Genomic DNA, 26,327 nt, shown 5'->3' with positions numbered 1-26,327 from the left:
AAAAATCATAAAATCACAAAATCCCAGACTGGTTTGGGCTGGAAGGGACCTTAAAACTCATCCCATTCCAGCCCCTGCCATGGGCAGGGACACCTTCAACTAGACCAGCTTGCTCCAAGCCCCATCCAACCCACTCTAGAACTCCTCCAAGGTGCTACATATAGTCATCAACACTAAAAAAATTGATGTAGGTAAGAAAGGATCTAATCTCTGGGCCAAAAGAGCAGCAGGAAAATCAATAATCAAGCAGATTAGCCTGAAAACAAACTGAAGCATTTAGGTTTGCAAGTATTTAGCAGCTCTGTTAGGTGAATTTGACTGTTTCTAGGGTACACTGTTCCAATTCAAAGAAATGTTTTCTACCAGCTTAAAAAAAAGGAACCAGAAGAATTTTTTTTTTTTTTTTTTTTAAAGAGGAACTAGGTAAGAAACTTCTATACTCAATGAATTGCAGAAATAGCTTAGAAAAGCTGATCGGTTCCAGTACAAAAGTTACAATAATTCAGAAGTTACTTGCTTGGAATCTCTTCCTGAAATTCTGAGACACGAGCAACAAACAAGGCAGCGATGGTAGTGACCACCACCAGCAAATCCTCAGGTCTGGGCTGTTTATGCAATCAACCAAAACTGCTCCTCCCCAGAGCAAGGAGGGGAAAGCAGTGGAAGCCCCACCATCCCACAGACCGTATACTCTGCTGCAGCATCATGAACATGAAGTGAGAAGGTAACAGCACAGGGGAAAAAAAACACTTTGTATTTTCAAAAGTCAAATCAAGCCTTTATCAGCTGTAAGAATATTTTTAGCCTCTTACAGGCTCTCAAGTGTTTGCATTTCATTGAAGGGAGCAAAGTTGTGACTGAGGAAAACCAAAATAATTTATCCTACTGGCATGATTTGAGCTCAGAACAGACACAAAGCTTTACTCCTACTTATGACCACACTGTGCATCAATTCATTTTTTTGACCTGTTGCCTCTAAGCTCAGCAAGAAACACAAGGTTTTTCCATGGAATGAACTGTGATGGCAGAGAAAAGAAAATGCCTTGGATGGATTGGCTCTCACTTACTGGACACACCAGGAATGTGCAGATATTTAAATCCATGAAGCAAGCTGGGATGAAGATGACTCTTCTATTTTGTGCATATCTGTTTTGTTTTAAAGCAGAAATGAGGATACAGCTCTATTTGCTTCCCTTTCTTTCAATACTGAGGAAGGCTTTCAAGCCACAGATTGCTTCATTATTCAAGTTGTGTTTAGCAAATCAGTATTTAGTTACAGAGCTCTGAACATGGAAAAAGGATGGCCTGAATTATGCATGGTAACCCACATTAGAAGCTCCTACAAGGCCAGGACCGAGCAGCAGCTCAGCTCCACCCGCCCGTCTCCGCGTGTTCATTTCAAATCCCGGCTCTGGCAGCACAAATTCCCAACAGACAATACTTACAGACTTCTTGTTGCTTCCCAGGATGGTGCCTCACAATGTTGATAAAGCCAAAGTAATTTATTTTTAATGCTGCTCCCCCAGCCGAGCTCTGGGCCTGCAGCAGGTCCCAGCTCCCCGCGCTGTTTCACAGCCACAGCGCTGCCTCTCCCAGTCCTGTGTTACCATCCAGCTTTGCGGCTGTCTGAGCACTCTGTGGGCACCACGAGGTGGGCCAATATTAATTAAACCTTTCCAATTTTCCACACTGGAGTGCCTGAATCCCAACTTCCCAAATCCCTGAACCTGACAGGGCAGCATCCTGTCCACCCCCGACAGCATTTTTAAGGACTCAGCATCCCAAAGACACATTTCAGGAGCCTATAGCCAACCTTCAAATTACATCTCCACCGTCAGGGGAGGTCAAGATTGGATACTGGGAAAAAATTCTCCATGGAAAAGGCTGTCCAGCCCTGGAATAGGCTGCCCAGGGCAGTGGCAGAATCACCATCCCTGCCTGGAGGGATTTAAAGCATTTGTAGAAGTGGCACTTGGGAATGTGGGTTAGTGGTGGCCTTGGGAGTGCTGGGGGAATGATTGGACTCCATGAGCTTAGAGGGCTTTTCCAACCTAAACCATTCCCTGATTACATTCCATGCAAAGCTGCCAGCAGGTTCTAAGATGAGCTCCAGATGGAAAAATCTGTTGCCAGCTGCAAATAGCACTCTTACTGGCACAAGAGTCCCAAAATGCTGGTGTGACCCCAGGATACCTGGCCTGGCAGCCTGACAAAAACCAACAAATGTGTTCCTTGCAGTAAAACTGCGGGTTTGGGCAATATTGCTGGAAACTACAATCAGTTCCAAAATGTGCAATCTCAACCTGCTGCTCTCACACCACCAGTGTATAAATCACTATCAAGCACCTTTTGCAAAAGCAGAGTAAATGATGCAGGAGGAAAGGTAACCCTCTGCCAAAGACACAGGCCATGGAGATGAGTTGTTTTCACTAAGAGTTAAAATGAGGAAAACCAACTAAAATTTTTAACACCACTTATTATTCAAGCCTGTTTTCACAGCCTGTCTAATGGGGGAGGAATAGGCAAAAAAGCTTCTTTACTCACACCTTCCAGCTTGTCACATTAAAAATTCCTCATTCCCTGTGGAGTATCCATGAAAGCTTGATGGGGTGTGGTTAGCAGAAACTACGGGGGACTCACAGCTCTCACTGACCCCCTCCCTTCCACAAGAAGTCTTCTCCTCTCCACACAAGCTGAAGACACGAGGTGGGGACCAGTGTCAGCTGCAGCCAGGCCACATGCTCAGGCTCAGCGTGGTCCCTCAAGTATGGGGCACACACAAACCTCCCCAGCTCTGCCACAGGTTGGTTAGCCTGGCTGACTAAAAAAATCCCTCCATCCGCTGCAGAGCTGCCTCATTAAGGAGCCTGAACCCGACAAGGAATTATAAATAACAATGTGATTACCATAACAATACCAACTGCACCATGGTAATGATGCTGTGGAAAACCAGAACCTCAAAATACCCACACAAGAGCGAGCAGGATGAAACAACCTCACCGAGGGCTCCAGGTTGCACCTCCTCGTGTTTACAGGATCTTTTTTCCCCATTGCCAGCAAACACTGAAGTGCTAACTCAAAACACAGGGAGTAATTCCCACCACCTCCATCTACACCTTGGCCACGGCCACCCCAGAGGGTTAAACAAGTATTTGGGGTGCACTGTTACAACCCTACCTATGAAGACCTGTTCTCCTGAGATGCAGCTGGGCATAAGGAGCAAAGGTGGAAGCATCAACCTTTTGGGTTAAAGGACAAGATAATCAGCCATGAAATCATCAGCTGATTACTCCTCCACACTTAGAATCATGGAATGATCTGACTTGGGAGGGACCTTAAAGCCCATCCAGTGCCACCCCCTGCCAGTACCTTCCACTATCCCAGGCTGCTCCAAGCCCCAAAGTCCAACCTGGCCTTGGACACTGCCAGGGATCCAGGGGCAGCCACAGCTGCTCTGGGCACCCTGTGCCAGGGCCTGCCCACCCTCCCAGGGAACAATTCCTTCCCAATATCCCATCTATCCCTGTCCTCTGGCACTGGGAAGCCATTCCCTGTGTCCTGTCCCTCCATCCCTTGTCCCCAGTCCCTCTCCAGCTCTCCTGGAGCCCCTTTAGGCACTGGAAGGGGCTCTGAGCTCTCCCTGGAGCCTTCTCTTCTCCAGGTGAGCACCCCCAGCTCTCCCAGCCTGGCTCCAGCCCTTGGAGCAGCTCCAAGGCCTCCTGTGGACCCGCTCCAACAGCTCCACATCTTTCCCATGCTAAGGACAAGGCCCAGGTCTGGGGTCTCCTTGCAAGCAGAAACTGTTAAGTCTCACAATCAACACTGATGAGACAAAACCACATCCACCTAAGCCAGCAAAAAAATACCTTCCATATCTGTTTGTTCATCTCAAAACTCCTCCTAAACCACTTTGAAACCTAACCAAAGCAAAGAAAACCTAAGCCTCCCAAAATCAAATTGTGCCCTTCTCATGTTTGTGTTTTTACTCTCTAAGCTTTGCTGCCAGGGCAACAGTCACTATAGAAATCAAGTCAAATAATAAGCTATTTCAGCAACTCGTCACCAGGAGCCCGGAAATCCTTTCAGTGGCAGCGGGTGTGTTCCACTTGCAACCCTCAGCATCCTTCCCAGACAGCCCAGGAAAGTTGAGAGGATCTAACCCTCGGTGAAAAATTAGGGTCTAAATGAGAGAAATTTGTAAGCACAGCTGGCAGATACAATAATTGTATTACAATGTACCTTACAAAGGTATTTTGGCCCTTGGAAAACTAACTCTGAGGCTCACACTGATAATGTGTGCACACAAATAAGCAGGAGAAACCCAGCTGCTGTAAGGATTGAAGATTTAATGCTTTATAACCCAGCCCACCAGTGAATTCCTCAACCCCACTGATGAGCAGGAGTTACACAGAGACCGAGTGCCCTGGGTAAAAGCTGGCAGCTCTTGTCCTGTGTTTTTAGAGCACAAAACAAACTGTTCACAGCAGCAGGGCCTGAGTCACTGCTACAGTCACCTCCTCTCCAGGCATTTCATTGTGGCAAATAATGCTCTAGCACTTCAATAACTGGACATCCTGTACTTGACAGGAGCCTCTGCACACCAATTTGCAAGGAAAGGGAAGTGCCTACCACAAATTAAGTGCTGGATTGCCCTAACAAGCTCTCAAGCAGTGTTTCCCTCCCTCCAGGACAGACTTGCCTCCAAATCAGTATCATCCCTTCTGCAGCACTAACAAGCAAGAAACTGCTGGCAGTGTAAAACAGGCCAGTAAAGGTGGGTTTGTGCTGGAAATGCAAATATATGCAAATATAAAATAGCTGTAAGTATAACACTGAGGCACAGGTGGGCTCACAAATTGCACAAAGCTCCAAGATAGGTTTCCAAGGTCAGCTCCAGCTGGAAAACATTGGCCTGTGGAAGTCAGAGCAAGTGGAGCTACTACTATGAAAAGAGAGGCTGGGATGAAAATGCAAAGCAACGCCCACATCCCCTGAACAGCTACTTACACAGCTTCAGAGGGAGAAAAAGCCCTGCCTGAATACTACATAAATCCCTGAGCAGCCTGTTTTTTTTCTAAATGACTTGATAACCAAGAAGAAAAAGAAACCCTTACCATATATTTTTTATCCTAATTGAATTAAAAAAGAACACCCAGAAATGAAAATCCACTCATGGCTGTAACAGCTCAGAACACAAATCCAGAGTTGAGCAGGAAGGATTTAAAACCCAAAGTATTTGCAGCACATTTGGATAACCAAACAGGTCCCACCTCCAGATGGGAAAATCACCAGGGAGTATTTCCCTCCATGAAACTTCACCAGAGGTTGGAGCACCCTGATATTAGTGGAAAGTGTCCGTGCCCACGGCAAAAGCTGAACCTGGATGGTCTTTAAGGCCCCTTCCAACCCAAACAATTCCCTAATTCTTGACTTACAGCCCTATGCCTCAGCTTTCTTCCTCTCTCATCTTCCTGGTGCTTGGCAGTAGTTATGAAAACCAGCAAACACTCAGGAGGAGGCCTGACCTGACCAACAGTCTCACCCCAGGAGCAGTTGCTAAGCAGGGCTTTTATTTCCCCAGGATGGAAATCCTGCTTCCAATGATCTGGGGATGTAAAGGATGGAGTGGGGGGAGGAGGGCAGGGCAGGTTTGAGTTACAATTATTTCAGACTGTGAAGTCACCCCAAGTCAGGGAGGCAGAGCCAGGCACCAGGTCCAGAACCTTTCTGCCCATTCCAGCGGTAACCCAAGCACCCATCCCATTTTGTACTGCATTCCACAATCCTGTTGTCTCAATCCTAATAAAAATTCAACATCTGCAATGGAAGTGGGACCACTGTTGGCTTATTTTTGAACAGCTGCAATAGGAATTCCACACTCCCCATCCCAAATGCAAAGGGCGGTGTGAAAATATTAACAGAACATCTCAAATCTTTAAAAACTAGTTTAGACTGGATATTAGGAAAAAAACAATCTCCCCTGTGAGGGTGGGGAGGCCCTGGCACAAGGTGCCCAGAGGAGCTGTGGCTGCCCCTGGATCCCTGAAGTCCAAGGCCAGCCTGGACTGGGAGCACCTGTAGAACGTCTCTGCCCCTGGCAGGAGGTGGAACAAGAGGAGCTTTAAGATCCTTCCAACCCAAACCATTCTCTGTTTTTATGAATAATCTGCTTAGACACCAGGATCTTCAATGCTTCAGCAGCTTCCTACAGCAGCAACCAACCCACCCAGCACTCCCCAAACCAACCCACGCCCCTGGGGCACCATGCCACACTCAAACCTTGCCCACGTGGGATCTGGACAGGAGCAGAGTGTCTGTGGGCTCGTGCTCAGGCAGCAGCAAGCTCTGGCTGCCGTCCCCAGCACAGCTGAACACACATCCCTGTGATGCCTCGGGATCTGGGTCAGCCAGAGATAGGGCAGGGCTGGAAATAGAGCCCCGCGTCCTCGTGTAACCCCACAGACAATCCGGTACTGAAGAGGGCAGGGCGATGCTCCCCCTCCTCCTGAGACTACCCAAACCTCCCCAGACTGATCCACAAACAACAAAACACCTTCAAAGGAAAACAGATGAAACACCGAAAAGGCAGGAAAAGTGTGGGGTTTTTTCCCTACAAGGCAGGGCAGAAGGATGGAAGCAGGAAAATAAGGAGAGATTAAACGTTTGTGACATGCTCCGTATTTTAACTCAGTGCAGGCGTTTTGGGGTTTTTGTGAGGTTTCTTTATCTCCAGTGACTACCTAAAAGCCATTTATTATTAGAAAGTCAGATTTGTTGGAAACCTCTGGGAATCTAAGTGGCAGCATGAATTTAAAATTTAAAAATCATGGGAACAGAAAGGGAAGTTGTGCTCAAGGAAACTGAGAGCAGTCTTGTGACTGATGGTAACGTGGCTCTGAAATGCAGACTCCAGCATAATTTGCCAAACCAGCCATGCAGATAAGGAAAAGGAAACCTGGCAGAAATCACAGAGAAAACAGATCCTCACTGAAGACTTAAATCAGTTACTTGACATATTTTTTTAATATTAGGGTTTGTTACTGGCCATGTATGAGACAGTAGCCAGACCACAATAGTTGCTCCCTCCCAACTTCCACTGCCAAGGTTGTAACTAAAGCAAAAGAAAACCAAGTTTACACACTAGGATTCCCAGCCTAGAATAATATTTCCATATTTCATTAGCAATATAAATATTTCATTTCAAACATCCTACTTTTGAAGTTGCAGCACATCAGGCCCACATCAAACAGACTCCAAGCCTCCAGAGTTTAAAATGTGAATATCTATAGATCTTCATGCACAATGCTGTTCTCTGCACTTCAGCTGTTACTTTTCATAAACCCATCCAAAAGACACACCATTAACATTATTCATTTTCAATGCCATTCCTCTTGGAAAACAAAACAATCCCTGGGTTTGCCTTTATTAATTTAGTTTCATGTAACACCGAGTATTCCTTGGTCTGACAGACTAAACACCACATATATTCAAGATTACTGCTGGTATAAATAGTCTGAATTTTTGAACACAGAGTCCTCCTCTTTCCAGCAATACCTGCTCAGAGTTGCACCAAAAATCAAGTAAGTCTCTTCAAGACATCTATCTGCAGGAAGGAGAGGAAGGCTCATCTTGCAGAGCTGGTCTAGAAAAATCAGAAACACAGGAAAAGGAAGAAAAAGGAAAAAATCCCAAACCATTTTGATTGCCAACAAGTTACGGGTGACTGGAGCCAGATCTCCTGACATTGCAGATGAACTGTCCTGGCATCTTCCTCTTTGTGCTTATGCTACAAGCAGAAAAAACCCTCTCAGTTCATTTGCTAAATCCCAGAAGCTTTCTTTACTCTCCATCACAGGAAGTCAAATCCCTCTGTTTGCAGTGGAGATTTGCCACCGCTGGCCTTGGCTTTGATAGCAAAAACACGCTCCAGCAAACCCAGTGTGGCTGGGGACACAAATCCTCCCCTTCCCAGTCCAGCCATCCAGCACCTCCTTCTTCAACAGCCACAAGGAGGGTGCCAAACAATTCAGACCAGCTCTGGACCCTGCTCCAAGAGTCTCTGGCTTTTGACTTCTACAGGCAATTTCATCATTGTTGCTCAGCGTTTTGGGCACTGAATGCAATACTTTGATGAGTCAACAAACTCCAAATTTCAGAATCTGGTTTCCAGAAACCCAAGCCATTCCTTGCCCAGTGCTGCAAAGTAGCTTTATCTGTGTGTGAGACTATTCCTACTCATTCCATCGACTGCTCCTATTCAGCTGCTCCCAATCCATGTCAGATGTGACACTGCTTCCATCGATGATCTGTGACACCAGCAAATGCCACTTAAATCTTGCTGCTGACAAGTGGGCACTGAACCCACAGAACAGGAATTCACAAACATCCTCCCTGAAACAGGAAGCGTTCCTTACAATTTTAACTGAAAGATAACTGAAGGTCACAAAACAAGCACTGAAAACTCGCTTCCTTCCACACTGACAGTAATGGTGACAGTGTGTACCACCACGTACATGTCAAATAACTTCCCAGATCACAAGCAGAGTCACTTGAATTCATTACAGTGTGTTCAAAGGCTGCAAAATATGTTTTACATATTCCCCTCAGCTCAAAAGTTATGATCAATTAGGTTCACAAAGAAGGAGAAATAAGGGAAGATAAAAAACTCAGATCTCGCCACCTAACTGTTCTGGAGATTATGAATATTTCAATAACCACCTGAAAGCTTCAGAAGTAAGTTCCTCCTGCAGACACATCCAATTGCTTCTAAATTCCTTTTCTAGTGGCACACTTAAGGCACAGGGATGTGCCTGTGTCATGTGGTCCTAACACCTTTATGGAGATGTCCATCAGCCACCTGGGAATATCAGACATTCTTTCCTCTGCCTCCACTATCTGGCACACTGAACAGGAAAGACTGGATGGCTGGGTAACAGATCCACAGGCTGAACTGGTAGGATTTGAACACATCAATTAAATCACTTCCAAAAGTAACCTGTAATTCCAGCCAAACAAGGGAATCTCAGCCGGAGGTACTGGCTAAGTGTGACCAGCTTTGTGTCCTGCCATGGAAATTAAGCTGCATTTAAAAATAGAATCCCAAAATGGTTGGGGTTGAAAGGGACCTTAAATCCCATCCCATTCCACCCCTGCCATGGGCAGGGACACCTTCCACCATCCCAGGTTGCTCCAAGCCCTGTCCAGCCTGGCCTTGGACACTTCCAGGGATCCAGGGGCAGCCACAGCTGCTCTGGGCACCCTGTGCCAGGGCATCCCCACCCTCACAGGAAGAATTCTTTCCTGATATCCAATCTAACCCTACTCTCTGTCAGCTTGAAATTAGAACAATATTTCACCTTCCAAACTCCCCCACCTGGGGAACTCTGTCATCCACCACTCACCCACAGCCCATAAAACTGTTGCAAAGCAACCCAAAACAGAGTGCAAAGCTCAGCTAGCACTTTGTCCACCCTTTACAGCCAGAAATAACTAAAAACACATCAATCAGATGCCTTCTGAGTGGGTGGGAATGTGATCCCTTTTCTCCTGCCACAGAAGGGATGGAGAGGTGTCCAGCTGCCGGCATGAGGCACAGCTTCGAGCAAACTTTCCTTACCAGTCTACACATTTTCTTTTAACTAAAAGAAGGCAAGCCAAAACCTACATAACTACGGACTGGAAGATGTCCTCCTGCAGATGTGTTTCCTCTGATGAGGCTGTGCATTAGGCACGAGGGATTAACAGCAGGTTTTGTTCTCTCAATCCACCCCAGAGCGAGCACCCGCTTTATCGAGCATGTCACAAGTGCAGCTCCCTGCGGGGCACCCGCCACACACTGCTCCCAGCAAACACAGCCGATTGCTTCCATAATCTCAGTTGGTTTAGGCACTCCAAAGCCACATCCACCCTTGGAAAAACAATTAATGAAAGCCAGCATTCCATAGTGGGAAGCGGACATGGGAATTAACCATCTAATCGTTTCAGAAGGATCACTGCAAAACCGAGCCTGGGTTTCACAGCTGCTGTTCCACAAACAGTTAACATGCAACAAAGACCAGCCCTGCATCTTACAGCAGCCAGAACTGCAGGAACCCAGTGGCTCTGTTCTCCTTCCAGAAAGAGGAACCCACACAAATCAACCTCCGTCCCTTCTGTGGCAAAGTATCGCGTGACCAACCAGCTCCAGAGGCATCTGGCTTGAGGATCTTTAATTATTTGTTGTTGTTAAGTGTGAACAGATGAGAGGGAGGGAGAGGAGGAAAGATTTCAATCTGCAGTCACGTGCACACCATAGCTCTCTGCAAGCAGGTGGGTGAAGCTCAGATTAGCAAGGTATTAAGGAGAGCAAGGCAGGGATGCCAATGAGATGCTGCCTGAAAATAGCCCCACTCTGACCTATCTCCTCTCCCAGATGGATCAGGAGATCCATGGCCACGGAGCCATGGCTCTGTGACTGCTGGGAAAGGATGGGAGATTGCAAGAGTATCGAAAAAAGCTGCTGAGGCTGAAGATAAAAGGGGAATGGCCAAGTAGATAATGAAGCAGCAGCTATGCAGGAGAACGTGATGCTCCTTTCCATCTCCCTGCAGCACAGCCACAAAAGAGCTTGCTGGGAATAAGCCCTTCCCATAGGTAAATACTCGGGGACACATTCCCTGGGGATGTCCAGCAGGATCTGACATCCCTGCTGCACGTGAGCAAGCTAACAAAACAGGGGAATGACAATTCTGCTGCTGTTTCTGATGTGCAGGGGCTCCTCCGAGCAGGAGGGGTGAGGTAAGATGTTCTGGTATTGCAGAAATTCATCTCGGGGTTTAGAGTGGAGAGGGGGAAGGGACTGTTCTCTGTGAGGGTGGGGAGGGCCTGGCAATGGGTGCAACAAGCTGGGATAGTGGAAGGTGTCCGTGGCAGGGCTTGGGATGAGAGGATCTTTAAGGTCTCTTCCAAATGGAACCATGCTGGGATTGTGTGATCTGACAAGGAGCCCTTGAGAGCAGGACACTGGGAAAAGCCCGTGCAGGCACCGCATGACAGGCTCTGTGACTCCCCAGCACTCCCTCCAGGGGAAATTTCCTTCTGGGAAATGCATATGGGCCTCCTGAACACACCAGCAACCAGAATATTTTAGCAGTACAAAACAAATAAGGGCCACCTTGCCACAGCTGCTGCTTTACCCACCCAGCCCACAATCAGACTTGCTCTACAGGACTGTCCTTGAGCATGCTCTGACATGCAACTTTCAGATAAATCTCCAAGACCCTCTAAACCTGATAAAATATCACATTTCAATAAGAAGTTATTTTTTAAAAAAATAAATCTTCCATGTAGAAAGTCATGAAAATTCGCTGTGAGTCCCCCAGGAATGCCAGAGCTCCTCCTGCAAGCAACACAAGAGCTGCTGAAATGACTACTGGTGGGAAAAATCCAAGTGGTATTCTGGAAAGAAGATCAAATACTAGGAGTGTTCACACCAAAAGATATCAGTCACAGAAGTTGGAGTTTGGGGGTTGTTCAGGTCTTTTTGGTTTGTTTGTGTGGTTTTTAGAGGTAAGGGTGGGGCTACTAGATAGAGCACAGGATATAAATACACATGAGATTCTCTTTTAAAAGAAAATATATTATTATCTGACCTCAGGCTTTGCAAAAGCTTTTCACTGGGTCTGAAAATAACCTAAATTCACAAATATTTCATGTGGGTAAGGGGACAGAAGTACAGTGGCAGGTATCCTGATGAAATATGCAGCTCACCCTGTGTGGCACCACAGCAGCACTGACAATGAGGGTCGAATTCTAGGTTTGATTTCACATCAGCAGTGAAACAATGCAGGGACTGGAATTTATCTGATCCTGAGACAAACTTGTGCTGGTTTGGATCAGTCTGAAATATAAGACATGCCACATATAGCACCATGTAAATTCAGATTTAATGGGGACACAGCTGAGCTCAGCCCAGAAAAGCCAGCAGCTTTGGACAGCACAAGGAGACCATTTCTGGTCCTGGTGTCTGTCTGGTTTTGGGATTTCTTGCCCTCCCCAAACACGATCTGCAGGAGTCAGATTGCCAGCAGCAAGGCTGCAGGCTCTCCTTCTTTTCTGGAGGAGCAAGGAGGAAGGATCAATATTCAGAAAGCTCTTGAGAAGCAGTGGAACAGTCCCTGGGGAGTGGAGCAGACACAGGGCCAGCCCAAAATTCAGGAAACCTGGAGCTTCTTAGCCCACTAAAAGCCACATTTTGCCAAGTAACCAATTTCCTTACACTCTCCATTAAATAAAACATGAAGGGCAAGCAGAGACATAAAATATGAATGCACACACGTCCAAAAGCAACAGGCCCTGTTATTGTAGATACTGCATAAGTCATTGAGGACAAGGGGATTTGTGTCCCCTAACAGAGGGCACAGAATTTGGGGTCAGTCAGCAGGCAAGGGAGTTTGATATTAAGAAATGTTGCATCTATATTCGCCTTTGTGATCTGCACTGCCTAAAAATAGCAGAAACCACTTTAGTTCATGTATTATTTAGTCAGGCCAGATGGGTGAAAGGCAGAATCAAGCCTCAAGACAAACATCAGCTGATTTTGATGGGGGCCTCCACCAAACACAGCACTTGGAATGGGATGCCACAGCACAGAATCCCAGAATGGTCTGGAATTGATAAAACCCATCATGCCATGGGCAGGGACACCTTCCACTATCCCAGGCTGCTCCAAGCACCATCCAACCTAGCCTTGGACACTTCCAGGGATGCAGGGGCAGCCACAGCTTCTCTGGGCACCCTGTGCCAGGGCCTCCCTACCCACAGGGACTCTGATTGGGAATTCAGCCAGAATAACCAAAATGATCCTTTCTGCCTGATTTCCATGCCTGGGGCTGTGACAGTTACGAGCTGCACTGCTGAAATTCACTGCTATATCTGTTTTCCAGAGCTTTGCCACACAAACACAACATCTTTACAATTTCAAGTGTTAGCAGTTACAAGTGTTGCTTTAGCAAATTTCTCAAGGGAAGAGTAATAGCTACATATGGAAAACTTGCCCCCAGTCATTGCCATCTCCTTTTTCTTGAGATTTTTTTTTTTTTATTTCTGGCAGTTGACTGACAAATAACTGTTTGCTGCTGTTTACAATGCACAACATCTTGCCTTTTTTGTGTTTGAACAATTTGATTTAAAAGGCACAGCAGCTTTCAGACAGCTGGTGGCAGACAACATACAAATTCAGTCTACCCACTCTGTAGGTAGCTGAAAATCACTTTCCACCTCGAAAATGTGGCCCTAAGTATTTCTGGACTACCTTTTTACTACTCTGTATTTACAAAGTGGACTTGAGGTGACTTTGCAGCCAGCTGGATGAGCTCAGGATGAAGACTGTATAAGTGAATTCTCTAAGATAGGACATGCAAAGCTCCAAGCCAGTGGTGCTCAGGTCTTTGAGGGACTTCACACTGCTCTCTCCTACCTTACAGGTCTACAGAGCTCAACAGATCCTTGCTGAAGATCCAGAAATTGTCAAGCCTATCCCAACACTCAGCTTGTGGGTGCCTCCTCCTCTGATTATTCTGAGGTTCAACAGGACTCTTCACACCCAAAGTTATTTCTGAGCATAACATCACAGAATCCCAGGACAGTTTGGGTTGGGAGGGACCTTAAAGCCCATGCCATTCCACGCCATGCCATTGGGAGGGACACCTCCCACTATCCCAGGCTGCTCCAACCTGGCCTGGGACACTTCCAGGGATCCTGGGGCAGCCACAGCTTCTCTTTGCAACTTCTGCTCACCTGTTTTCAAAGGTGCTTTTTAGACAGGACTCCCTCCCTGCTTCAAAGCTCTGCATGGCAGAGCATGGAGGCAAACTGTATTATACAGGAATCTCACAAAATCAGGGAAATCACAAAGAAAAATCAGGAGCATTAATCTCTGACTGAGACCTAGACAAGAAACAGGAGGGGTATTTGTGCTCCTTATTTTTTTTCTTCCTTATGTTCCCTTCCAGTAGAGTCAGTAGAGTCTGCTCTTCCTTCTCTCCTTTCCTCCATCCTTTGAGGCTCTTCCCAGCCCAATCCAGACACAATCCAGATGAAGAACCACCATGATTAGGAGAAAGTGGAAAGGCTGCTAAAACCAGGGAAATGCCAAACAACCACCAGAAAGAGAGGGCAGAGTATTTTAGATAACTTTGTGGTGTCTCCTCATCCTCCTCCCCGCCCAAAAGAACAAGAATCAGTGTGAAAGGATCCCAAGAATGGTAAATAAATGATGATCCTGTTCATCAATGAGCTCAGGCTGCAATGAAATGAAAGCCACAGCAGGACCTGTAATCTCTCACAATAAACACCTCCAACGGGATCACTCCTGCACTGATGGCTCAATTGTGCCTGAGCAGAACGTTACACAACATTAAACATTAACAAAAGTCTGAGCTTGGGTCACTTTTCTCTCAGATAAATCCAAATCAGCAACCCAGTGCTCTTAGCTTAAGTAAACCAGAATTACCAGGTCAATTCTTTTCCCACCTTTCCCTTCACATCTGATAAAAGCCAGGCCACCACAGCGAAGGAAAAAGGTTTAGAAATAGTCCCTCTGCTAAACAGTTATATTGTTAAAGTTTAAAATACATATGGTTTGGGAAAGAGGTGCTGGTGTAAATTTCATAGCTCAGAAGTTAAACCAGAGGTAAACTGTTCTGGGCTTTGAGGGTTCACACTCAGCTCCCCAGAAGGACTTCTTCCCTCCTCTAAAATCCTGTTCCCAGCAAACAATTGCACCACTTCTGTTTTTGGAAGCTGCAAGATCTGTGAAGGCAAACACAACTGAAAGTTGCTTTCATTTCTCATTTGGCTTTTGCAATATCACTTTTCATAACTTCACCAGAACTAGAGATCCCCTCATCACCAACATCTGTCCACTCTCAATCTGCAACACTATTAAAACAAACTTAAGTTTCTCAAGGTTTGCCCAGGTCAGATCACAGGATCCCAGGATGGCTGAGGCTGAAGGGAGCTCAGGGGGCACCTGGTGCCACCTCCCTGCTCCAGCAGGGCCATCCCAGAGCACAGGGCACAGCATTGTGTGCACACAGCTCTGCCACAGCCCCAGGCAGGAGAGCCCACAGCCTCTCTGGCCAATGTGTTCAGGGCTGGGCACTGCCCAGGGAAGAAGTTGTGCCTCCTGGCCAGGGGGAATTGCTGCCATCAGGCCCTGCCCGTGGCTCTGGTGCCATTGCTGGGCCCCCGGAGCAGAGGCTGGGCCCTGCTGGGAGCCCTCCCTGCAGCCAGGGCCAGCCAGGCCTGAGGGCCCCTCTCAGCTGGGGCTCCTCTCCAGGCTGAGCAGCCCCAGCTCCCTCAGCCTTTCCTGGGCACCGAGATGCTCCAGGCCCTTCCTCAGCTGCGCAGCCTCCGCTGGCCCCGCTCCAGGAGCTCCCTGGCCCTGCTGTGCTGAGGAGCCAGAGCTGGACACAGCACTCCAGAGCTGCCTCCAGGGCTGCCCACAGGGGCAGGATCCCTCCCTGCCCTGCTGGGAATGCTCCTCCTGCTGCCCCCAGGATGCCATTGGCCTCCTTGGCCCCAGGACACTCTGCTGCCTCAGGGACAGCTCGGTGTCCCCCAGCACCCCCAGGACACTCTGCTGCCTCAGGGACAGCTCGGTGTCCTCCAGGTCCTTCCCCATAGAGCTGCTCCAGCAGGTCCCCCCAGCCTGTGCTGTTGGTGAGGTTGTTCCTTGTTGCTTTAACCTCAGTACAACATCCAAACACACTGAGAGAGCTGAACAATGCCAGGATTTAGGTGGGGCATGACTGGTTTAGAACAGACAAACCAATGTCCCCAGAGCAAAGTAGGTGGCTGAGATTAAAAGAGAAAATTTCAAAACACCAAAGGACTTAGAAATAATATGGAAAAAACCCAGAAAGCTGAGACGATGAAGAAACTGAAATCAAAATTACATCAAAACTCACTTGCTGGTGTTCCAACTAATTCCTTCTCATCCTTGATGCTTAACACCCAACAATCTCAATGCATCAGCTTCTCCAGTACAAAGAAATTGGAGTCAAATGTGTTCAGCTTCATTATTTAAAAAAAAAAAATCAAGTATTACAGCATCCATATTCTTAGTGGTGAAAAACTTGCTAGACTGTGAAGCGATCTTTTAAATTTACAAGAAAACACTATGAAAAGCAGCCCAGTAATTCAGGAGAAATCATGCTGAAGTATTATGAAACTTAACTGAGTAAAAATACCTGCTTGTCTTCACGATTCTTTTTCAGAGGCTGACGTGCAACTTCTTAATTTCACTTTTAAAAGGTGGAACAATTTCAGGTAAAAGTAAACTCTGACTTGATACTGAATTCTACCTTGTATTCACAGCTTCTCCAAAAGAATAAATGCCGTTTGTCTTCAAAGTATTTGCCCAGGAAATGTGACAGGTTTTCTGAACTAAGTATTAGATAAACATTCACTAGCTATGATGAGTAACTGCTGTAGTCCCCCCACCACATCCTTTGCAGGAAATGCTGGTACAGGATGCATCCTGGCTTTTAGGCTCTACCTAGGATGGATATCCAACGTACATGAAATGCCCCTGGATATTTCTTTCTCAGCACTGTACAGGATGGGTCACTGTTTATCCATGTGTGGCTGGGAGTGCTACAGCAACAGATGCTGAACCAAGGAGCAGCAGGAGAATTCATACTGTTCTAAAGGCTGATAAAAATAAAGAAAGCAAAAATATACTCAAACACCCAAAACCAAAGAAAAAAAAAGCAGCAGGAAACAAACTTTTTTTTTTTTTTAATGGATTTTAGGAATTCAGTTGTTTTAGGAAAAGCAATAGAAAATATATCAAACGGACCAGTGAAAACCACAAGGAACAGTGATAAACACAGAAGGCTGGTGACAAAACACTGTGCAGTGACCACTTCCTAAAAGCAACACTTAAAAGGTCCAAGGTTTCCAAAGCACAAGTTATTTACCCTTGGCTTGTCTGTTGACTCTTTCTCCTGACACTTCACACACTTATTGCTAAACGAAGTCACTTCTGAGAGTGTCATATTACACATCCACATTCAGTGAAATCACACCCCCAGTATTTTGTTGGTTTTGCTTTTTTTTTTCCAATAGAACTCTCCTCATAAAACAGCAGAATAAGAACAATTCAAAGAGCAAATCCCCTTAATTCCTTGTCCTTAACTTGGGCAGACTAACCCAGATGAGCTCGGCTGTGGCTGGAAGCTTAAACCCAACCTTTCCAATGGGAGCCTTCACCTGAATTCCCGTCTCTGCACACCTGGACTTGTGTCACCTGGGCCAGCAATGCTCAACAAGCTTTTCTCAGAGGCATCCCCCTCCTCCTCTCCTGTGCCTGGGCTGATTCTATCGCAGAAAAGCTGCTCTTTTCCTGGTTTTCTGCAGACACGGAGCATGAGTAAGTCCTTCCCCTTTCGGTGGCAGCAGCGAGTTGTGAGAGCAGCCTGGCTGGATGCTGAAACCATACCTCACATTTCCTAATCCGCCTTTCTATTTTTAACCAGAGTCATTACCCCCACCTCCTTTGCCATGCAGACAGCTGCAGAAAGCAGCTGGAGACAACAAAGTGCTCCATCAGGGCAATTTTCCTGGCAAAAAACCCCATCCTCAGGCCAGAGGCGAGTGCACATGGAGCAGCACAGGCACTCCCAAGGTGTGCTCCTTCTCTTTGCCCCTTGTGGCCACAACAGCTCTGACTGCACAGAGTGTGGCAACCTGGTTACCCAAAGGACTGTGGCTCACCTGAACTGGTTGAGATCTCAGTCAGCACCTCTTGTCCCTAAAAAGTCAAAGGAGAGAGGCCCAAGCAAAGATGCAGAGCACAGATCTGCTCCTGTACCGGGATTTCCCAGGACAGGGAAGAGGGACCACCCTGCCCTCTGCAAGGCAGATCACCACCTGACACAGCACTTGGGAACGCTTGCTGGGGTGTCCCCAGTACAGAGATCTCCTTCCACAAGCCCACACCTTCTGGGGAAAGGTCTGGGATCACCTTCTCCTCCAGGTTTGGGTATCTCCTCCCTCAGGCACTTGGCGTCAGGTGTAACTCAGACACACAGCAACCCCTGAATACGCTCCTCACATGGGAGAGCAGCTTTAAAAAGCTCAGCTTTAAAAAGCTAATGTGCAGCCAGGCTGTAAAGTTAACCAAGCAAAAAGGGCACTTTCCTGAGCAGCAGGAGGAGTTTGGAGTTTTCCCAGGCAGCTGGAAAGCCAGGCACAGAGAGCACAGGCTGTACAGGGTGCTGAGCCGTGCCAAATGGCGCACAGCACTTGGGGCATGGGCTATCACTGAAATTGAGGTCCAGGTTTCTGAGCTGTGCCCTCCAAGTCCTTGTTTGGACCCATTTGCTCCCTGGAGATGCCTGGAAAATCCTCTGGTAGACCTTTGGTAGAAGACAGCCAGGCTGAGAGTTTGGCACTTAAAACAGACCTGTCTTAGGGGGGAAAGGCACAACTCCAACACCGACTCAGGGAGCTTAGAGGAGTTTAGCTGGAAGTTTTGAGTCATGCTCTTGGACATGGGCAACTAGAGCAGCTTAAGCTCTTCTTGATCCCTTTTTCTTTTGTTCAGGCTACGGCTGCAAACATCACAAATGAAGCTACTTCTGCTGTTGTCCATGTGCTACGGATTTTCCATGCTTTAAGTTACTCACACAAAACAGACTCACTGCCAACACGATTGATCAACACGTAAAGCAAATGCAGACAGGACTGCACAGACTCAGGTATTAAATGCTTCAGAGAAACCCATCTCTTATATGCCTACAGAAACAAAAGTCAACCAAAACAGAAATCTGGTGTGGAATTAAGCACAGCAAGACCTGTACCAAATCTTCCCAGCTCAAACAGATTTGAATCATAGGATGCCAGGAAACAAAGCTGCTGAGCAAACACTCCATCAGCCATAAACCCACGTGAAATTACATTTCATTAATGAATGACAGTGTTTACAAGTAAGTAAATGCTGTGTTTCCCCTCTGCCTTAGCTGGAGCTGGTCTCTTAGGAAAAAGACCGCAGGGGGAGCAGGTCCTCTCCCGTCGTTAATCCACTGGACTACAGCACTCTGTTAACAGGCACAGAAACCATGCAGCAGCAAACACCCACGTGTGAAACCAAGATCTGCAAGTAATTTCACTTCTTAGCTTCTGGAAAATGTGAGTTTCAGGGGCAGGAAACCTCTTTAGCAGCTTTTACAGGCACTGGGCCTGTGGGTTAATGATTTACCTGACAGTGCTGTAAGCACATTAGATAAGAGAGGTTTTGTTACGGTCTGTTTTCCTGCCTTTGTCTGCATAACCAAATCAACTGGCAAATGAAGTAGGCAGGGAATTACTTGACAGAGCAGGAAAAAATTCATGCTCCTCTTAGCTTGCTCACACCATCCTGCTATAAAAACACATTTTTTATGCAGACACACGTGCCCATCTATACACACACAGCCTAAAAACCAACGCCTCGAGTAGCTCTTCTGTGTGTGTTCACTTGTGTGTGCATATACACAAAAACATGTATAAAAAATACACACAGATGAGCTTCTGCAGGCAATTCGGTTTCATTTCTTCCCCAGAAGTCAAGTAAAATAAAACCCCTTGACTCATCGCTCTAAATCTATTAGAAAGCTTCCAGATTAAAGCATTGAGTTCCAAAGAGGTTTAGGATGAGAAGAAAAGGCGGCTGTGCCCAAAACGCACAAATAGGATCACAGCCCCTGTGGAAAGACTCCGCGGATCCAGAGTGCAGCTCATGGATAAAGTTCTGTTCCCCCTACTGCAGCACCCACAGCCCTCCGAGAGGATTTCTGTGTTCTCGCCGTGACTCACGGGCTGTTCACACCCGGGGCCACCATGGAAGCGTTCACGCCGTGGTGACACTGTGACACACACGGAGCAGGCACAGGCACACGGCACTACCCAGGCACAGCCTCTCTACCACCTCACTGGAAGCCTAAAACACCTTCTTGCTCCTGCTCTTTAATACAAACGCTGCAAACAACTACCCTGGGGATATCCAGCAGCAGTCAAGGGGGAGGTCAGGCGTGGGTATAGCTGCCCAGGGTGACAAAGGGACAGCAGACTGTCCCTGGCTTTTAGTTTGTGCAGGCAACGCTGTTGCCACGCTGCGTAACTGGTTATCTCCCACACATGTGCTGCCGACAAACCTCCAAAGCCAGAAACCACAGGAAGATTCCGTGCTCCAGCAGGAGATGAAGCCGCCTGATGGAAGCACACCCCTGACACAATCTGGGGGACAAGCCAAGGGGACTCCCGGGCAGATCACTGCTGTCCCACGTGCTGGCAGCCTGGCTGGTTCCTAGTGAAAAATACCCCAAACTAAACGAAAAACTAAGATTAAATCCAAGCAGCAAACAACAAAGTAACCACAAACTAAAGTGCCACTTTTAAAAAGGCACACAAGCAAAAAGACAACCAACTCCCCAGAGCCGTGCTGTAGACCTGGCTGTATCCAAGTCCTTCTGTCGCTTCCCAAACGCAGCCCCCGGGCCTCCAGCAGCAGCCAAACACGCCTTTACACTCAAACGGGACCATCCGGAGAGGAGAGCTACTCACTCCTGGAAATCAGGCGGCAGATCGCAGCAGATAACGCGGCTTTCCCTCTTCCAGCTGCAGCCAGCCGCTCCCGGCAGCAGGACGGGGACACGGCTGCGGCGCGGCCACTCCCGGAGCGCCTTCGCCAGCCCCGACTTCCTCGGCGTTCAAAGTTGCCTTTCAACTTCCCCCGGGCTGGGTTTCCTCAGTGCTCCTCTCCCAGCTGCTCGCGGGAAGCGCCTGCGGAGGGAAACGGGGAGAGGTGAGCGCAGATCCAGAGGGGATGGAGCTCCTTCCCCGGGCGCGCCAGTGCGTCAGCACCGGGAGAGGAGGGGACGGAGAGCCCGCGACAGGACCAACAGCAGCGGCAGGAAGAGGAGGAGGAGGAGGAGGAGGAGGAGGAGGAGGAGGAAGAGGCCGGGAGTGCCAGCCCGGCCGCGGGTGGTGCAACAGCTCCCGGCAGCGCTGCTCTACCGGCAAACAGCACCTCAAACACTGGAAACTAAAAGGAAATGGGTTTATCAGTTAAGTTCAGTCTGGTGATTGCTACTGTACGCATGGAACGCTTTCATTAAGTGTCACTTTGGAAAGCTGAAAAAGTCACTGCAGGGAGGAAGGATTCCTTTCTCCAATATATATGAGTACCAGATGTTAACTCCCACCCCACAAAGAAAAAAAACAACAACCTCCACCAAAAAGAAAAGTCGTGTTCCACCACGCTAACACGAAGCAAAACAAGCAGTTCCCCAAACTTCCCATGAATTTTTTGGCTCCATCCCATCGCTGCCACCAGCAGCAGAATCCCTGGCCAGGCAGCATCCCCAGCCCCCGGGGGCTGACATCCAGCCTCTATCCCAAAGGACACAGCAAGGACTGCACACAGGACCTCCTGCCCGCGGATCCAGCGGGAAAGGCTGGTGAAAGCATCCCAGGTGAGAGGCAACAGAAGATGTCTGCTGGCCACTGCCTTGGGACAGCGAGGAGTTGCTGTAGTTCAGTACAAAACCACAACACAAAGCAGGCTGAGTCACATGTTGGGAAGACTGATGGGATGAGCAGCGCTGGCAGTGTTTTCCAGCAGAGCACAGACTCTCCCGAGTCCGCTGGATCCAACAGAGACACTGCCCAGGAGTGAAGTCAGAGGTGTAGGAATCAGCCTGCTTCCACTCCACAGATGAAATAATGCGGAAACTGAAAAATAGGCACTGGCAGTAACAAATAGCAGCATCAAGTTTTCTGAGCTCCATCCCGAGAGAGGGAGCCTGCTGCCAGGAATACCGAGGAATCTTCAGAGCCACAGATTGAATTAAGAAGCAGAGCCATTGAAGAAGCACAGGGTGGAAGAAGTATTTTCAGAAGCTGCACACAGAAATCCTTCCCCACTCATCCTATCATACAGAAAACAAGTATTTTAAAGGAGTAATTGCTTTAGGGGTTTTTAATAGATCCACGTCCCTGAACATGGCCCAGCAGTGTTTGTTCCTAACACATGGAGACAGCCAAGTATCCAGTGAACAATGTGCTCATCATCAGCTCCTCCACAACGTTTAGACACCTAAAAATGGCCCATGATCAAGTCCAACTCAGTCCATTTTATTTAAAATCTGAGACATGGAATGAGGCACCAGTGAGCTCTCTTTCTCCCAGCAGTGTTTCAGTAACTGGGCTCTGTAACACTCAACAGATGTCATCTGCCCAACCTGGCCCCACTTTCCAAGCGGGATTCTGGAGTGAAAACAATAACTGCTCATCACCTAAAGATTTCTTAGACATAATTCAGTCAGTGCCAATCCCATAAATCCTTCCCACTGAGAATACATATAAGGAATCTACAGCTTAATTAGAAGATGCCACAGGCAGGCCAAGGACTCCTTGTTATGCTGATGACATTCATGTCTACTTTGGGCCCTCACACACCTCTCAGGACAGCGAAAGTCACCTGGTGAGGCCAGAGGCCAGCTCAGTAACTCCCTCCTGACGTTCATATTTGACAGAAATGCTCTTGTGTTACTCCACCAGATCTAATCTTGGCGATATTTTTTCCCTCCATGATCCAGGCCTGTGTGAGTTGAGTGACCTCAAGGCACATAACAAAGCCAGCCCTGTTTTCCCAGGAGTCAGGTGGGGCCAGAAGGGAGGGGAGAAGACAGTTGGACGAGTATTACAGGTAATTAAAAACAAGCTAAGCTTTGAGAACACCTTTTCAACCATGGTGCATTTAAATACTGCATGTGTCCAGACAGATACAACATAACACCCTGTAAAACCTTAAACAAATAAAAAGAAACATAATGAACTCTTCCACAGGATGTGCAAAGCAGGGGTTTTTTTCTACTACACAGTCCAGGCAGGACATATTTAGCCTAAGGGCTGAAGGAGAGGACAGCCTGAGCTGATGACATCATTTTCTTTCTATAGGACTAAATATCTGGGAGTACAGCTCTCAGTTCAGTGGTTGTTGCTTTTTCACCTCCAACTTCCCCCATCCTGCTTCAACAGGAGAGTGACAATCGTCAAAAAAACACCTGAAGAAGAGATAGCCACAGAGATGTTGCTTCTTTCCAACCAGAACATGAGCAATGTGGCACAAAAACCAGATTTGAGATCGCCTGCTGACACTGAAGAGAAAGGGCAGCTCCAGTGCTGATGTGTCTTGAACATTCAAGCACCTCATGCATCTGGAATGTGTTTCCAAAGGCCTGGGGAAGGGCCTTCCTTGCCTTGACAGCTTAAATCTGCCTAAACATCAAAACCAGTCAGATTATGTTGAGCTCCTTTTTCCCATCAGAAAAGAATTGTGTATTAGCAGATGAAATCCAGCACTGACGGTGGGAACCAAAGTCTGAGACAAGTAAGAAAAAACTGCTCAGAATCCCAGGAACACTGAGGTTGGAAAATCCCTCCAGCCCATGGAGTCCAAGCTGCGCCTCATCCCCACCTTGTCCCCAGCCCAGAGCACTGAGTGCCACGTCCAGCCCTTCCCTGGACACCTCCAGGCATGGGGACTCCAAACCTCCCTGGGCAGCCCCTGCCAAGGCCTGAGCTCCCTTGCCATGGAGAAATTCCTCCTGCTGTCCAACCTGAGCCTCCCCTGGCACAGCTTGAGGCCGTTTCCCCTTGTCCTGTCCCTGTTCCCTGGCAGCAGAGCCCGACCCCCCTGGCTGTCCCCTCCTGTCAGGGAGTTGTGCAGAGCCAGAAGGTTCCCCTGAGCCTCCTTTGCTCCAGGCTGAGCCCCTTTCCCAGCTCTCTCATCTGCTCCTGGGGCTCCAGCCCCTTCCCCAGCTCCAGCCCCTCCATGTCCTTCCTGGACTGGGGGCCCAGGACTAGACCCAGCTCTGGAGGTCCCTCAGCAGGGCCAGCCCAGCACTGTGACTGTGTGATGTGTTCATTCAGCTTCACATGGGCAATGTAAATCTGTACCTCCACCCCATGTATTCCAAAAAACCTTCAAAGCATTTTTTTTTTTGGTCTGTCCATTCACATAACTTGTCCTAGTCACTGACACATCAGAAAAAAAATGCTACAGGAGCATTAGAAAGCTACTCTGACCTTTGTTTGCATTAAAACACTTAGAGAATTAATGGGAAACTGTATTATTACAAGTGTAATAAAATAATAATAATTATTTCATCTGTGTTACAGCATTAACGGCCATTACAACTTCTTATGTGGAAGGCTGTTAATGGACAGTTGCTTTTGAAACTAGAAATATTTACCTTAATGGAGTTCTGAGAGAAACTAAAAAACATGCAACAGCTGAGTTTAAAATCTCTGAAGTATTATCAGAATAACTTCCAGAAGCACAAGGTGAAGTGCTTTGGTGTGTTTGCTAACACAAAGGGAGATTCCAGAGCGCTGATGTGCTCATCAGTTCCAGCAATTAAGTTTCCCGGGAGGAATGCTGTGTCATGTAACGTGTGACTCACAGAGCAACGTCCGCAGGAAACCACTCTTCTCCCTCTCTCCCTAAAAAAAGCTCAGCCTTTCTTGCAAGTTGAACTGAGTTCCCTGAGCAGAGTTCCTCCAATTTCAGCATCATGTGTTCGAGCACGTCTGCAAGAAAGAAGGTGTATTTTAAACGCTGGCAGCAAACCAGAATCCTCTGGAAAATCAGCTGGAAACTCCTCCCGCTCCCCGTTCAGCAGGGAGTTAAGAAACACCTCGTGCTGCTGTGTTTGGACACGTGGTTGTCCTTTGCCCTCGCAGCAGTTTTGCAAGCCAGGATGCTCTGCCTGGCTGAGCTGATCCCGGGCACTCCCAGCCCAGCTCCATTCCCTACAAACCCCTGGAGAGAGCTGGGACAGCTCTGAGGGATCACACACATTCCTTGTGCACACACTGTAACTCTAAAAGGGATGGCAGGAGCAGCAGTGGGATCCCAAATCCCTGGAGGTCCACCAGGATATGGGACCTCACCGTGAAGCGTCTTCACTCTGTGCCACTCGTGGTCCAAGCAGCTCCTGAAGTTTTCATCTAATCTAAATGGACAAAATCCTTGCTCTGCTCATCATGTGTGAGTCCCAAGGTTGCAGGGTGGCCCAGCCTTCTGGTCTTTTTGGTTCAAGGCTGTGGTTGACATTTACATCCTTGGGAAAACACACGGACCTTCCCAGGGGTGGCTCTGCAGAGCCCAACACCCAGCACCTCTCTGGGGAAAACTCGCTGGAATGGCAATTCCATCCAGGGCACCTGCAATCACATACCTAGGTCAAAGCAAGAGTTTAACCCTACTGAGGTCTGTTTTGAGCCTGGAAGAGTGAAGCTTTCCAGAAAAGAGAAAAGGAGAAATTAGATGCCCTTTTCAAACCCCCCACTCAACAATAAGGAGATTTTTCATAGGGCAGGGTATCATTGCCATATGACTGCATCCCACATTCAGCTACAGCACTTCCAGCTTGGGAGGTGCCAGAACTATTCCCTGATCTTCTTCTGCCCTCACAGAAGTCTCATCACCCAGGTGTGTTAAAAACCTCCAGTTAAAAAAACCACCTCAAAATTCCAATTTGCTTCTATCTCTTCCAAACCCAACATTTCAACCTAAAGGCCTCTCTTACAGATTGTTTCCTCACCAAATAATGTAATGGGACACAGATTGATGCCCCACTGATTTTTCCATCGTAAGAGTTTGCTGTTTGCCCCACACCTTGGGACAAGGCTGCTGGTTTGTACACCAGCAGTTTGCCACTATCAGGTGCTCTGGCTTCTTTAAGGCCTTAGACACACCAAGCAAAATCAACTTTTTCAATAAACTGTTTTAAAACAACAAACCCCAACCAACCAAAAATAAACCCAGCCACAACCCCAAAACCAAAGCAAGAGTTAATACAGGATGATGTTTGGTGCCAAAGGTCAACAGCAGGGCTCGTGGGTGTGGAGGGGGCTTTTTCCTGTTAAAGATAAATCAACCCTGTCTCCACATCCTGAGTGTTTGTTTGCACACCACAACCACACCGAGCTCAAAGCAGTGAGAAATCCGCTCCTGAGGGCTCTTCAGCAAGATGTCTGTTTGTTATCCCAAACACCCGACCTACACCTGCTGCTCCTGCCAGGAGCATCTCCCTCACAGCCACCCAGCAGACCCAGAACGACAGATGCTCCACTCAAAGAGCCTGAAGATAAAACACCCATTATTAATCCATTCATCCCGGCCTCCAGTTCCCCTTTTTTCCCTACAGAGCTGGCAATCAATAGCCACAGGTTAAACGGCCCTGACATTCCCCCCTATCCAATACCTTTCTCATTAATAAGCATGATGTGGA

General features: G+C 47.7%; 1 protein-coding gene across 3 annotated transcripts in view; it reads right to left on the bottom strand.

Annotated features, from left to right (window-relative positions):
• Nucleotides 1-26,327, bottom strand: part of SGMS1 (sphingomyelin synthase 1) — an 87,910-nt gene that overhangs the window by 13,323 nt on the left and 48,260 nt on the right. For all 3 annotated transcript variants that reach the window (XM_014259496.2, XM_014259497.2, XM_005530730.3), the window contains one exon: nt 20,590-20,808. The gene's annotated coding sequence lies outside the window, so the exon portion shown is untranslated. The remainder of the gene's footprint in view (nt 1-20,589; nt 20,809-26,327) is intronic.

Source organism: Pseudopodoces humilis, chromosome 9 (assembly GCF_049639895.1).
Source record: "Pseudopodoces humilis isolate 2021_Gansu_Grassland_sample_001 chromosome 9, ASM4963989v1, whole genome shotgun sequence".
Lineage (NCBI taxonomy): Eukaryota > Metazoa > Chordata > Aves > Passeriformes > Paridae > Pseudopodoces > Pseudopodoces humilis.
The sequence above is the reverse complement of the archived record's forward strand: the minus strand, read 5'-3'. Positions and strand labels throughout refer to the sequence as shown.